Source organism: Heptranchias perlo, unplaced genomic scaffold (genome assembly GCF_035084215.1).
Source record: "Heptranchias perlo isolate sHepPer1 unplaced genomic scaffold, sHepPer1.hap1 HAP1_SCAFFOLD_70, whole genome shotgun sequence".
Lineage (NCBI taxonomy): Eukaryota > Metazoa > Chordata > Chondrichthyes > Hexanchiformes > Hexanchidae > Heptranchias > Heptranchias perlo.
In genome coordinates this window covers 592383-602855 of record NW_027139729.1, presented here as the reverse complement: position 1 = coordinate 602855, position 10473 = coordinate 592383, and the positions used below count along the sequence as shown (strand labels likewise).

General features: G+C 44.1%; 1 non-coding gene across 1 annotated transcript; it reads left to right on the top strand.

The window, feature by feature from the left end:
- Positions 1-2882: 2882 nt before the first annotated feature.
- Positions 2883-2954, top strand: trnag-ucc (transfer RNA glycine (anticodon UCC)). The gene has a single exon. It is a non-coding gene; the product is annotated as a tRNA-Gly (tRNA).
- Positions 2955-10473: the final 7519 nt, after the last annotated feature.

Below are 10473 nucleotides of genomic sequence, written 5' to 3'. Positions count from 1 at the left end.
CAGCTCAGTCTGCAACTGATACTCTGGCACTGTGTCTCTCCGCGCTATCTCTCACCGTATCTGTCTCGCTTTATCTCTCTTTCTGGTGCTGTCTATGAACACACTGATAGGAAGTGTAAGACTGACAGTGTATGTTTGTCTTTCTCTAGTGCTGGACATGAAGGTGTGATATTGTCTGATATAAAACAGAGAGAATGGGATGTCCGGGCCGGGCCTCACTGTAACTGGGGATGTGTTCGGCTCCAGTCCCAGTTCAAGGTCATAATCTTTTCACAGATTGAGGGCAAGTGTCTCTGTGAGAAGATAACACTGGTGGAGAAACTCCGCGTCATAACTCAAACCCCAACAGATGAGATTCTCAACATCAGCTGGAATAAGGTGTTTGTGAACTGCTGAACCCGTCTGGGAGGGAATGTGTGGGGAGATAGAATCGGGTCTGGGACTGAAATGGAAGGAGGCGGGTTGACTTGTTAACGAAGGGACTGTATTTAGGCAGGAATATTACTGACTGTTAATTGCAACGGGGCTTATTTAAAAGCTCCGGATTTCTGGAAATCTTTGAATATGAAGCCCGAGTCTGTAAGGGTTTGTGCGGAGCGCTGTGTTTCGGTTCTATTATCGATAAACGGTTTGAAATTGGCGGATGGAGAAAGCTGGAGGTGGAGCTGGAAGATCAGAGGCCGCTCTCTGCTCTGTTTTTCACTGTCTCCTCCGCTCCCTCCCTCTCTGTTCAATCCCCCATATGGAACCAAAGCGGATAGCTGGACTCTAAACTCGGTTCATTCGTCAACACGACGAAAGGCGAGTAATGTTTCTGATCTCCTGAGCACCAGGCAATTCACTGTTATTTGTTTCTGTACAGAGTTACATTTCAATGATTCCCCAGTGTGTTTAATGCGGTCTGTAAATAATCTAACAAAATAGAACAGAAAGGGAGCGAAGCGCTGAATCCCACAGATGTAGAAAGGTTAGTCGAGCAGTTCTGGTGATGCTTTACGAGCCCAGCATGGCAAGTATTTCAAATAAATACAAGAAATCTGGTGATGTGCAGACTGGGGTCCATAAGTCACCATTTAAATTACCGGACTGTGGTCGGTGCCCTGACTCCAGTCCCATTAATACCTCATCTCGGCTACAACGAGAATAAAGCAGCTCAAAGCCACGCTGGTAGCATGATATCAGCGTCTCCCTTCAGACAGTAACCAGCCCTTTCACAGATACAGTAGGTGGCTCTGAAAAGAGCCTTTACATCGAGTTACATCGAAACTACGGCACAGAAACAGGCCATTCGGCCCAACTGGTCTGTGCTGGCGTTTATGCTCCACACGAGGCTCCTCCCTCCCTACTTCATCTAACTCTATCAGGATACCCTTCGATTCCTTCCTTCCTCATGTGTTTATCGAGCTTCCCCTTAAATGCACCTGTGCTATTTGCCTGAGCTGCGCCTTGTGGTAGCATTTTCCACATTCTAACCACTCTTTGGGTAAAGCAGTTTCTCCTGAATTCCCTATTGGATTTATTAGCGACTATTTTATATTTATTATCTTTAGTTTTGGACTCCCCACAAGTGGAAACATTTTCTCTATGTCTACCCTATGAAACCCTATCGTAAGACCTCTATCAAGTCACCCCTCAGCCTTCTCTTTTCGAGTGAAAAGACCCCCACTCTGTTCAGCATTTCCCAATAAGAATATCCTCTCATTTCTCGTATCATGAGAATCTTTTTTGCACCTTCTAAGTCCTTTATATAATATGGAGACCAGAACTGTGCACAGTACTCCAAGTGTGGTCTAATCAAAGTTCCATACTATTTTAACATAACTTCTTTGATTTTCAATTCTATCTCTCTAGAATTAATCCCAGTGTTTGATTTGCCTTTTTGTGACCTTATTAACTTGCGTCCCTACTTTCAGTAATTTTTATATCTGTACCACGAGATCCATTTGCTCCTCTATCCCGTTTAGACTCTTATTATCCAAGCAGTGTGTGACCTCCTTATTCATCATTCTGCAACTTTATTAATGTCCTCTTGCATTTTGATGCATTCTTCCTTTGTATTAACTACATCGCCCAATTTGTTGTCCACAAATTTTGAAATTGTACTTCCCATTCTCGAGTCCCGAATTGTTAATGTAAATTGTGAACGGTGGTCCTAACACCGATCCCTGTGGAACTCCACTTCCCACCTTTTTGACAATCTGAGTAACTACCCTTAACCTCTATTCTCTGTTTTCTGTTTTGTTGCCAGCTTGCAAACCATTCTATCACCTGTCCCTGAACCCACGTGCTCTGAACTTAGCCATGAGTATACAATGCATTACCTTATCGAAGGCCTTCGGAAAATCCAAATATATTGCATCAACTGCATGAACCTTGCTCTCCTTGGGTCTCTCTCAGAGTGTTTACACTGCCCGCTCACCCTCACTGATATTCTATCTTTGAACTGCTGTAATATTGTCCTTTAGTAATATTGCTGCTCCTCCTCCTTTCCCTATTTCTCTGTCCTTTCTAAAGATCTTATAGACTTGAATATGAAGCTGCCATTCGTGCCCAGCTGGTATTCAGGTCTCTGTAATGATTTAATGTAATTATCTAACTTTACTCAATGGCTGATGTGAGCTGCGGCAAAATGTATTTCCAGCCGGTCAAGTATTGCAGGTATCGACTGTCTCTTCAGTCCGATATCAGGTGAAGAATTACTGGCTGTTGTGTAATTTCCATTGATTGGGGGTTGGCGTCATCTACTGGGCGGAAACGGGAACTGCAACAGAGCGAGAAAGGATCCGTCAGAAACCAGTTGAAATGAAGAACAAAATCCAACAGCCTGCAGTGTCTGTTCAGGGTCTGATGTTTGAGAGCAATTTGATCATCCCTGATTGTCAGCGATGGTGGTATAGTGGTGAGCATAGCTGCCTTCCAAGCAGTTAACCCGGGTTCGATTCCCGGCCATCGCATTTCAGTATTCTTATTAAATTATTTCCATCATTAAGTTTGCCATCGAATTTGTTGCAGTTCAGCTGGATATTGTTTCCAAAACATAAACTGGTATAATTACAGCAAAATGTTTACAACGTTAATTTATTTTTCCTATAGAAGGAATAGATTACAAATATACTGGAAATAGTGAGCTACCAAGGGTCTAACGAGAGTGAGGAAGGCAAATGATATGTGAGCTTTTATTGCAACGGTGTTGCAATATAAGAGTAATAAGGACTTGCTGCAATTGTACAATGAGGAGATATTGTGTAAAATTGGCCGATATTCGCTGGAGTTTAGAAGAATGAGAGATGATCGCATTGAAACGTGTCAATTTTTTAGACGGCTCGACAGGGTAATTGCGGAGAGGCTGATTCCCCTGGCTGGAGAGTCAAGAAATTGAGGTCAGAGTATCAAGATCAGTGGTCGGCCATTTAGCATCGACATGAGGAAAAAATTCTTCACTCAAAGGGTTGTGAATCTTTGGAATTCTTCCCCCAGAGGGCTGTGGATGCTCAGTCGTTGAATATATTGAAAGCTGAGATCGATAGATTTTTGGACGCTAATGGCATCAAGGTATATGGGGATGGGGCGAGAAAGTGGAGTTGAGGTCGAAGATCAGCCATGATCTGATTGAATGGCGGAGCAGGCTCGCGTATCGTATGGCCTACTCCTGCTCCTATTTCTTATATTCTTATGTAGAGAGCCTTATATCCAAGTGTGCTGATGACACTAAGTTAGGTAGCACCGTAAACATTATAGATGGGAGCAGAAAGTTGCAAAGGGACATTGATAGATTCAGTGAGTGGGCAAAACTGTGGCAGATGGAGTTCAACGTGGGGAAGTGTGAGGTCATCCACTTTGGACCATAAAAAGATAGGTCAGAGTATTTTCTAAAGGGCAAGAAACTAGGAACTGTGGATGAGCAGAGGGGTTAATGAGACCAAGTACAGAATTCACTAAAAGGTGCAAAAATAAGTTAAAATGGTCATGGTATTTTGATGTTTATTTCAAGGGACAGGAAATAAAAATGAGTGGCAGTTATGTCACAGTTATTCAGAGCTCTGGTTAGAGCTTATTTAGAGTATTGTGTTCAGTTCTGGGCACCGCACCTCTGGCAGGATAAGAACATAAGGAATATGAGCAGGAGTAGGCCTTACGGCCCCTCGAGCCTGCTCCGCCATTCAATGGATCATCTGCTCTTAACTGCCCGATCCCCATATCCCTTGATTGTCTTGTCCAAAAATCTATCAAACTCAATCTTGAATACACTAAACGACTGAACATCCACAACCCTCTGGGGTGGAGAGAACTGTATCGACGAAGATAAAGGGAATGAAATGAACTGTGTCATACAGTTACATTTCGCTGCTCTGTCTGACCATTTTAGTCACGACTTCCCTGCAGAGGGATTTGAAAATTCGATGGAAAAGCGTTGGGTGAAAGATCCTTTTGCTTTCGAAAATCCTGAATCTATAATGAAGCTAAATTTGATGCCTGATCAAGAAAACGGGCTGATGCGACTCACCTGTGACAGCGCACTGAAAACACGCCTCAAGTCATTCAGTTTGTCTTATTTTTGGATCAGTGCTTTCAAAGATTATCCACTGTAAGTAAGATTAGTGTTCTGTTGTTCCTGCCGTTCACAAAAACCTACATCTGCGAACTGGGATTTTCGACTTTGAGAAGGTTAAAAACAAGAGAAAGAAACCGACTCAACCCTGCCTGATATGCGTGGAGCGCTTTCATCTTGTGATCCAGATTGGAACGAGATCATGAACAACAGGCAGACACATCCGTCACATTAAGTAAGTGAAACTCAACCTGAACTTTTATTTACTGTATTGACACAATATTTCAAATGTTTTTCAAGTAACGTCGATGTCTAATTTTAGTTATTACTTGAAATGAAGTGAAGAGCATGGACTGACCTTTATTGGGATTTGATGAAAACTCCAGCCGGAAGATATTATTGTTTTGGATCCCTGGGGGAAGTGTTTTCCTTCCACTGGGTCACGAGGAAAAATGTTTGTGAAACACTGTTCCACATTGTACGGTCAGTGTCTGTTCAGCAAACCGACCCTCAATTCCTCAGTCCGTATTTCGAGAAACGCTTCTGTGCGCGACGCCGGCAAAAAAACACTGACCGACTCCCGGTGACTAATGGCGGCCGGAGGCCCCACAATCCCCCGCGCCCCAGAAACCCGTCCATCTCTCCAAGGCGCTGATTTCGCGATCAGACTGCGCATGCTCCCCAGGCCCGCCCTGCATTCTGGTAGCGCTTCGGTCCTGCAGTTTGTCGCGAGTCGGACTCGGTGGAAACAGGAGAAGAAACCGGGAAGCGGCGGGTGGGACGAGGGAGGCGCTGGATGAGGGGTTTAATGGTGCTAAGGGCACCCGGGCCGCCCGTCCGCCGGGCCCCCCGGCTCTGATTCGGGTTCTGAGCCGCACTCGGTGTTGCTGAGACTCCGCTCGGCCCCGCTCAGTGTCTCGGACCAGCACCGCGCATGCTCAGGCCATGGGCCCTTCCCGCGCCTGCGCGCTGATCCCCTTCGAATTCAGGTAGAACGTATTCTACCGCGCGGGGCATTTTGGGTAAGATTATCGCCATTGTAAAACCCTCTTACCGATATTTCTGTGATGGGGTGTGAAAGGGCGAGGTTTACCAATCAAAAGCAAAATACTGCGGATGCTGGAAATGTGAAACATAAAGAGAAAATGCTGGAAATCCTCAGCAAGTCGGGCAGCATCCGCGAAGAATGAAAGAGAGTTAACGTTTCAGATTAGTGTTAAGGAATTGTCAGAACTTGAAGAAGTGAAAGAATTAACAGTTTTTGAGCAAGTCGAGAGGCAGGGAAAGAGGGGGCGGGGAGGAAAAGAACAAAAAGGAAGGTCTGTGATAGGGTGGAGGGCAGGAGTGATGAAGCAAAAAAAGGGATGATGCTGCAAGGCAAGGTGGGTGGTAATGGGTCAAGTAAATAAACAAAGGATGACTCCAGTGGAGCTTCAAAGGACTGCATTCAGCTGGATGTGTGAATGAGGCCGTGAGCCAAAGGAAGCGAATTTGAAGCGGAGAGAGAGGGACAACCTGTGGAACCGGGCGCAGACACTCATCCGCAGCCCAGACATCACTTCTTTCCCACTCGGCGTGAAAGGACTATATTAATTACAATCATCCGTGTTATTTCATTTTGAATAGTTTAGTTTCTAAATTGAATCATGTTTCTCCAATTATATTTCCCAACTCAGATGCAAGGCCTCCAACCCAACCCAAATGTTGGAGATGGTGCAGAGGGTTTGGGTTTCAGCAGAGGTAGGAGGGTGAGTGTGTGAGACTGGGATTTACTGTCTGGGGGGAATGAGCAGGAAGAATGTTCCATAGAAACTAGAATTGCCTGTTCTGAATTTCTATTCTGTATTCACAGTGAGGACTTTTGTAAACTCCAGTGCACTGATTGCGGAAAGAGCTTTAACCAGTTCCACAACCTGAAAAAAACATCGCACCATTCACAGCGGGGAGAAACCGTACACGTGTTCTGTGTGTGGACGAGGCTTCAACTGATCGTCCAACCTGGAGAGACACAAGGACGATGGAGAAACCGTGGAAATGTGGGGACTGTGGGAAGGGATTCAATTACCCATCCCAACTGGAAACTCATCGACGCAGACACACTGGGGAGAGGCCGTTCACCTGCTCCGTGTGTGGGAAGAGATTCACTCGGTCATCCTACCTCATTGAACATCAACATGTTCACATTGATAAGAGACCCTTTGAATGTTCTGACTGTGAGAAGAGCTTTAAAAGGACAAGGGATTTACTGAGACACCAACGTATTCACACTGGGGAGAGGCCGTTCACCTGCTCCGTGTGTGGGAAGGGATTCACTCTGTCATCCATTCTACTAATACACCAGCGAGTTCACATGTGACTGCAGGGGTTGGATTCTGCTGTTATTACTGCTGTTAATCACATCCAGGACTGAACCGTGTTCATTCTGGCAGTTGGGGGTTGTTTCTGATGTTAATAATCCATTTCACTGGACTGCAGTATTAGAATTCTGTACAAGTGTCAAATAAATCAGCTTTCTTTTAAACACAGTATTTCTTGTCCTTGATATCTCGATGATAAGACAAGGTGATTGAGGACTTATGATGAAGTGAGTGGAATCCATCTTAGAACTGAGTTCCTCCACCTTTTTAAAAGATGGATCTACAAGATGTCCAAGTCTGACAGGACAGAAAATTCTATTATATCACAGGGTCCACTTCAATCAGCCTGAGCAGATTTCCACTACCCTTGTGTGAAAAAGAGATTCCTGATTTCAATGCTAGATGCACAAGCTCTAAATTTAAGTTTATGCCCTCTTGTTCTGGATTGCCCCACCAGAGAAAATAGTTTCTATTTCTACCCTATTGAATCCCTTTATAATTTTAAATATCTGGATCAGATCACCCCTCAACCTTCTAAACTCAAGGGAATGAAACCAAGATTATGCAACCAGTCCTCATAATTGAACCCTTCAAGCCCCAGTATCATTCTGGTGAATCTGCACTGTCCTCCCTCCAAGGGCAATATATCCTTGGTGAGGATCAGTACTCCAGATGGGCTCTGACCAAGGCTCTGTAGAACTGAAGCATCACTTCCTCCCCTTTGTATTCCAGCCCTCGAGATAAAGGCCAACATTCCATTAGTCTGTGATTTTTTTATCTGTGCACGAGCTTTTCGTGATTTGTGTACATGGACACACAAATCCCTTTGCTCCTCCACCGTTCCCAATCTCTCAGTTTATGAAAATACTCCAATGTTTCCTTCTTGCTTCCAAAGTGAATGATCTCACACTTCCCCACATTGAACTCCATCTGCCACAGTTTGTCCATTCACTTAAACTGTCTCTTTGTAACTTCCTGCTCCCATCTACACCACTTACTGTGCCTCCTAACTTAGTGTCACCTGGAAACTTGGATCTACAACTCTCTATTCCTTCATCCAAGTTATTGATAAATATGGTGAAAAGCTGAGGCTCCAGTACAGATCCCTGGGGTCACCACTTGTCACATCCCACCAATCAACGAACGTTCCCTTTATCCCTACTCTCTTCTCCGACCTCCCAACCAATTGCAACCCAAGTCACAAGGTCACTTTCAATTCTGTGCATTTTTATTTATTACATAAGAACATAAGAACATAAGAAATTGGAGCAGGAGTAGGCCAATCGGCCCCTCGAGCCTGCTCCGCCATTCAATAAGATCATGGCTGATCTGATCCCAACCACAAATCTAAAGAACACAAGAAGTCGGAGCAGGACCCGGCCACATAGCCCCTGGGCCCTCTCCGCCACCCACAGGGCATTGACCGATCCGAACTCAGCTTCATGTCCAATTTCCTGCCCGCTCCCCATAACCCCTAATTCCCTTTACTTCTAGGAAACTGTCTATTTCTGTTTTAAATTTATCTAATGATGTAGCTTCCACAGCTTCCTGGGGCAGCATATTCCACAGACCTACCACCCTCTGAGTGAAGAAGTTTCTCCTCATCTCAGTTTTGAAAGAGCAGCCCCTTATTCTAAGATTATGCCCCCTAGTTCTAGTTTCACCCATCTTTGGGAACATCCTTACCGCATCCACCCGATCAAGACCCTTCACAATCTTATATGTTTCAATAAGATCGCCTCTCATTCTTCTGAACTCCAATGAGTAGAGTCCCAATCTACTCAACCTCTCCTCATATGTCCGCCCCCTCATCCCCGGGATTAACCGAGTGAACCTTCTTTGTACTGCCTCGAGAGCAAGTATGTCTTTTCTTAAGTATGGAGACCAAAAGTGTATGCAGTATTCCAGGTGCGGTCTCACCAATACCTTATATAACTGCAGCAATACCTCCTTGTTTTTATATTCTATCCCCCTAGCAATAAAAGCCAACATTCCGTTGGCTTTCTTGATCACCTGCTGCACCTGCATACCAACTTTTTGATTTTCTTGCACTAGGACCCCCAGATCCCTTTGTACTGCAGTACTTTCCAGTCTCTCGCCATTAAGAAAATAACTTGCTCTCTGATTTTTCCTGCCAAAGTGCATAACCTCACATTTTCCAATATTATATTGCATCTGCCAAATCTCTGTCCACTCACCCAGCCTGTCTATATCCCCTTGCAGGTTTTTTATGTCCTCCTCACTCTCTACTTTCCCTCCCATCTTTGTATCATCTGCAAATTTTGATATGTTGCACTCGGTCCCCTCCTCCAAATCGTTAATATAGATTGTAAAGAGTTGGGGACCCAGCACCGACCCCTGTGGAACACCACTGGTTACTGGTTGCCAGTCCGAAAATGAACCATTTATCCCAACTCTCTGCTTCCTGTTCGATAACCAATCCTCCACCCATGCCAGAATATTACCCCCAATCCCGTGATTTTTTATCTTAAGTAATAATCTTTTATGTGGCACCTTGTCGAATGCCTTCTGGAAGTCTAAATACACTATGTCCACTGGTTCCCCTTTATCCACCATATACGTTATATCCTCGAAGAACTCAAGCAAATTTGTCAGACATGACTTCCCCTTCATAAAGCCATGCTGACTTTGTCCTATTAAATTATGCTTATCTAAATGTTCCGTTACTGTCTCCTTAATAATAGACTCCAAAATTTTACCCACCACAGATGTTAAGCTAACTGGCCTATAATTTCCAGCCTTCTGCCTACTACCCTTTTTAAATAACGGTGTTACATTAGCAGTTTTCCAATCTGCCGGGACCTCTCCTGAGTCCAGGGAATTTTGGAAAACTATCACCAAAGCATCCACAATCCCGACTGCCACTTCCCTCAAGACCCTAGGATGGAAGCCATCAGGTCCAGGGGATTTATCCGCCTTGAGTCCCATTATTTTACTGAGTACCATCTCCTGAGTGATTTTAATCGTATTTAGCTCCTCCCCCCCGAGAGTCCCCTGTTTGTCCAGTGTTGGGATATTCTTAGTGTCCTCTACTGTAAAGACTGAAACAAAATATTTGTTCAGCATTTTTGCCATCTCCATGTTTCCCACCATTAATTTCCCGGTCTCATCATCTAAGGGACCTATGTTTGCCTTAGCCACCCTTTTTCTTTTTATATAACTATAGAAACTCTTGCTATCTGTTTTTATATTTTTTGCTAATTTCTTTTCATAATCTAACTTCCCTTTCTTAATCAATCCTTTAGTTACTTTTTGCTGTCTTTTGAAGAATTCCCAATCTTCTATCCCCCCACTAAGTTTGGCTACCTTATATGTCCTTGTTTTTAGTCGGATACTATCCTTGATTTCTTTACTTAGCCACGGATGGCTGTCATTTCTTTTACACCCTTTTTTCCTCAGTGGAATATATTTATTTTGAAAGTTGTAAAATAACTCCCTAAATGAACACCACTGCTCATGTACCGTCTTACCCTTTAATCTATTTTCCCAGTCCACTTTAATCAATTCCGCTCTCATACCATCATAGTCTCCTTTTCTTTTAATCTC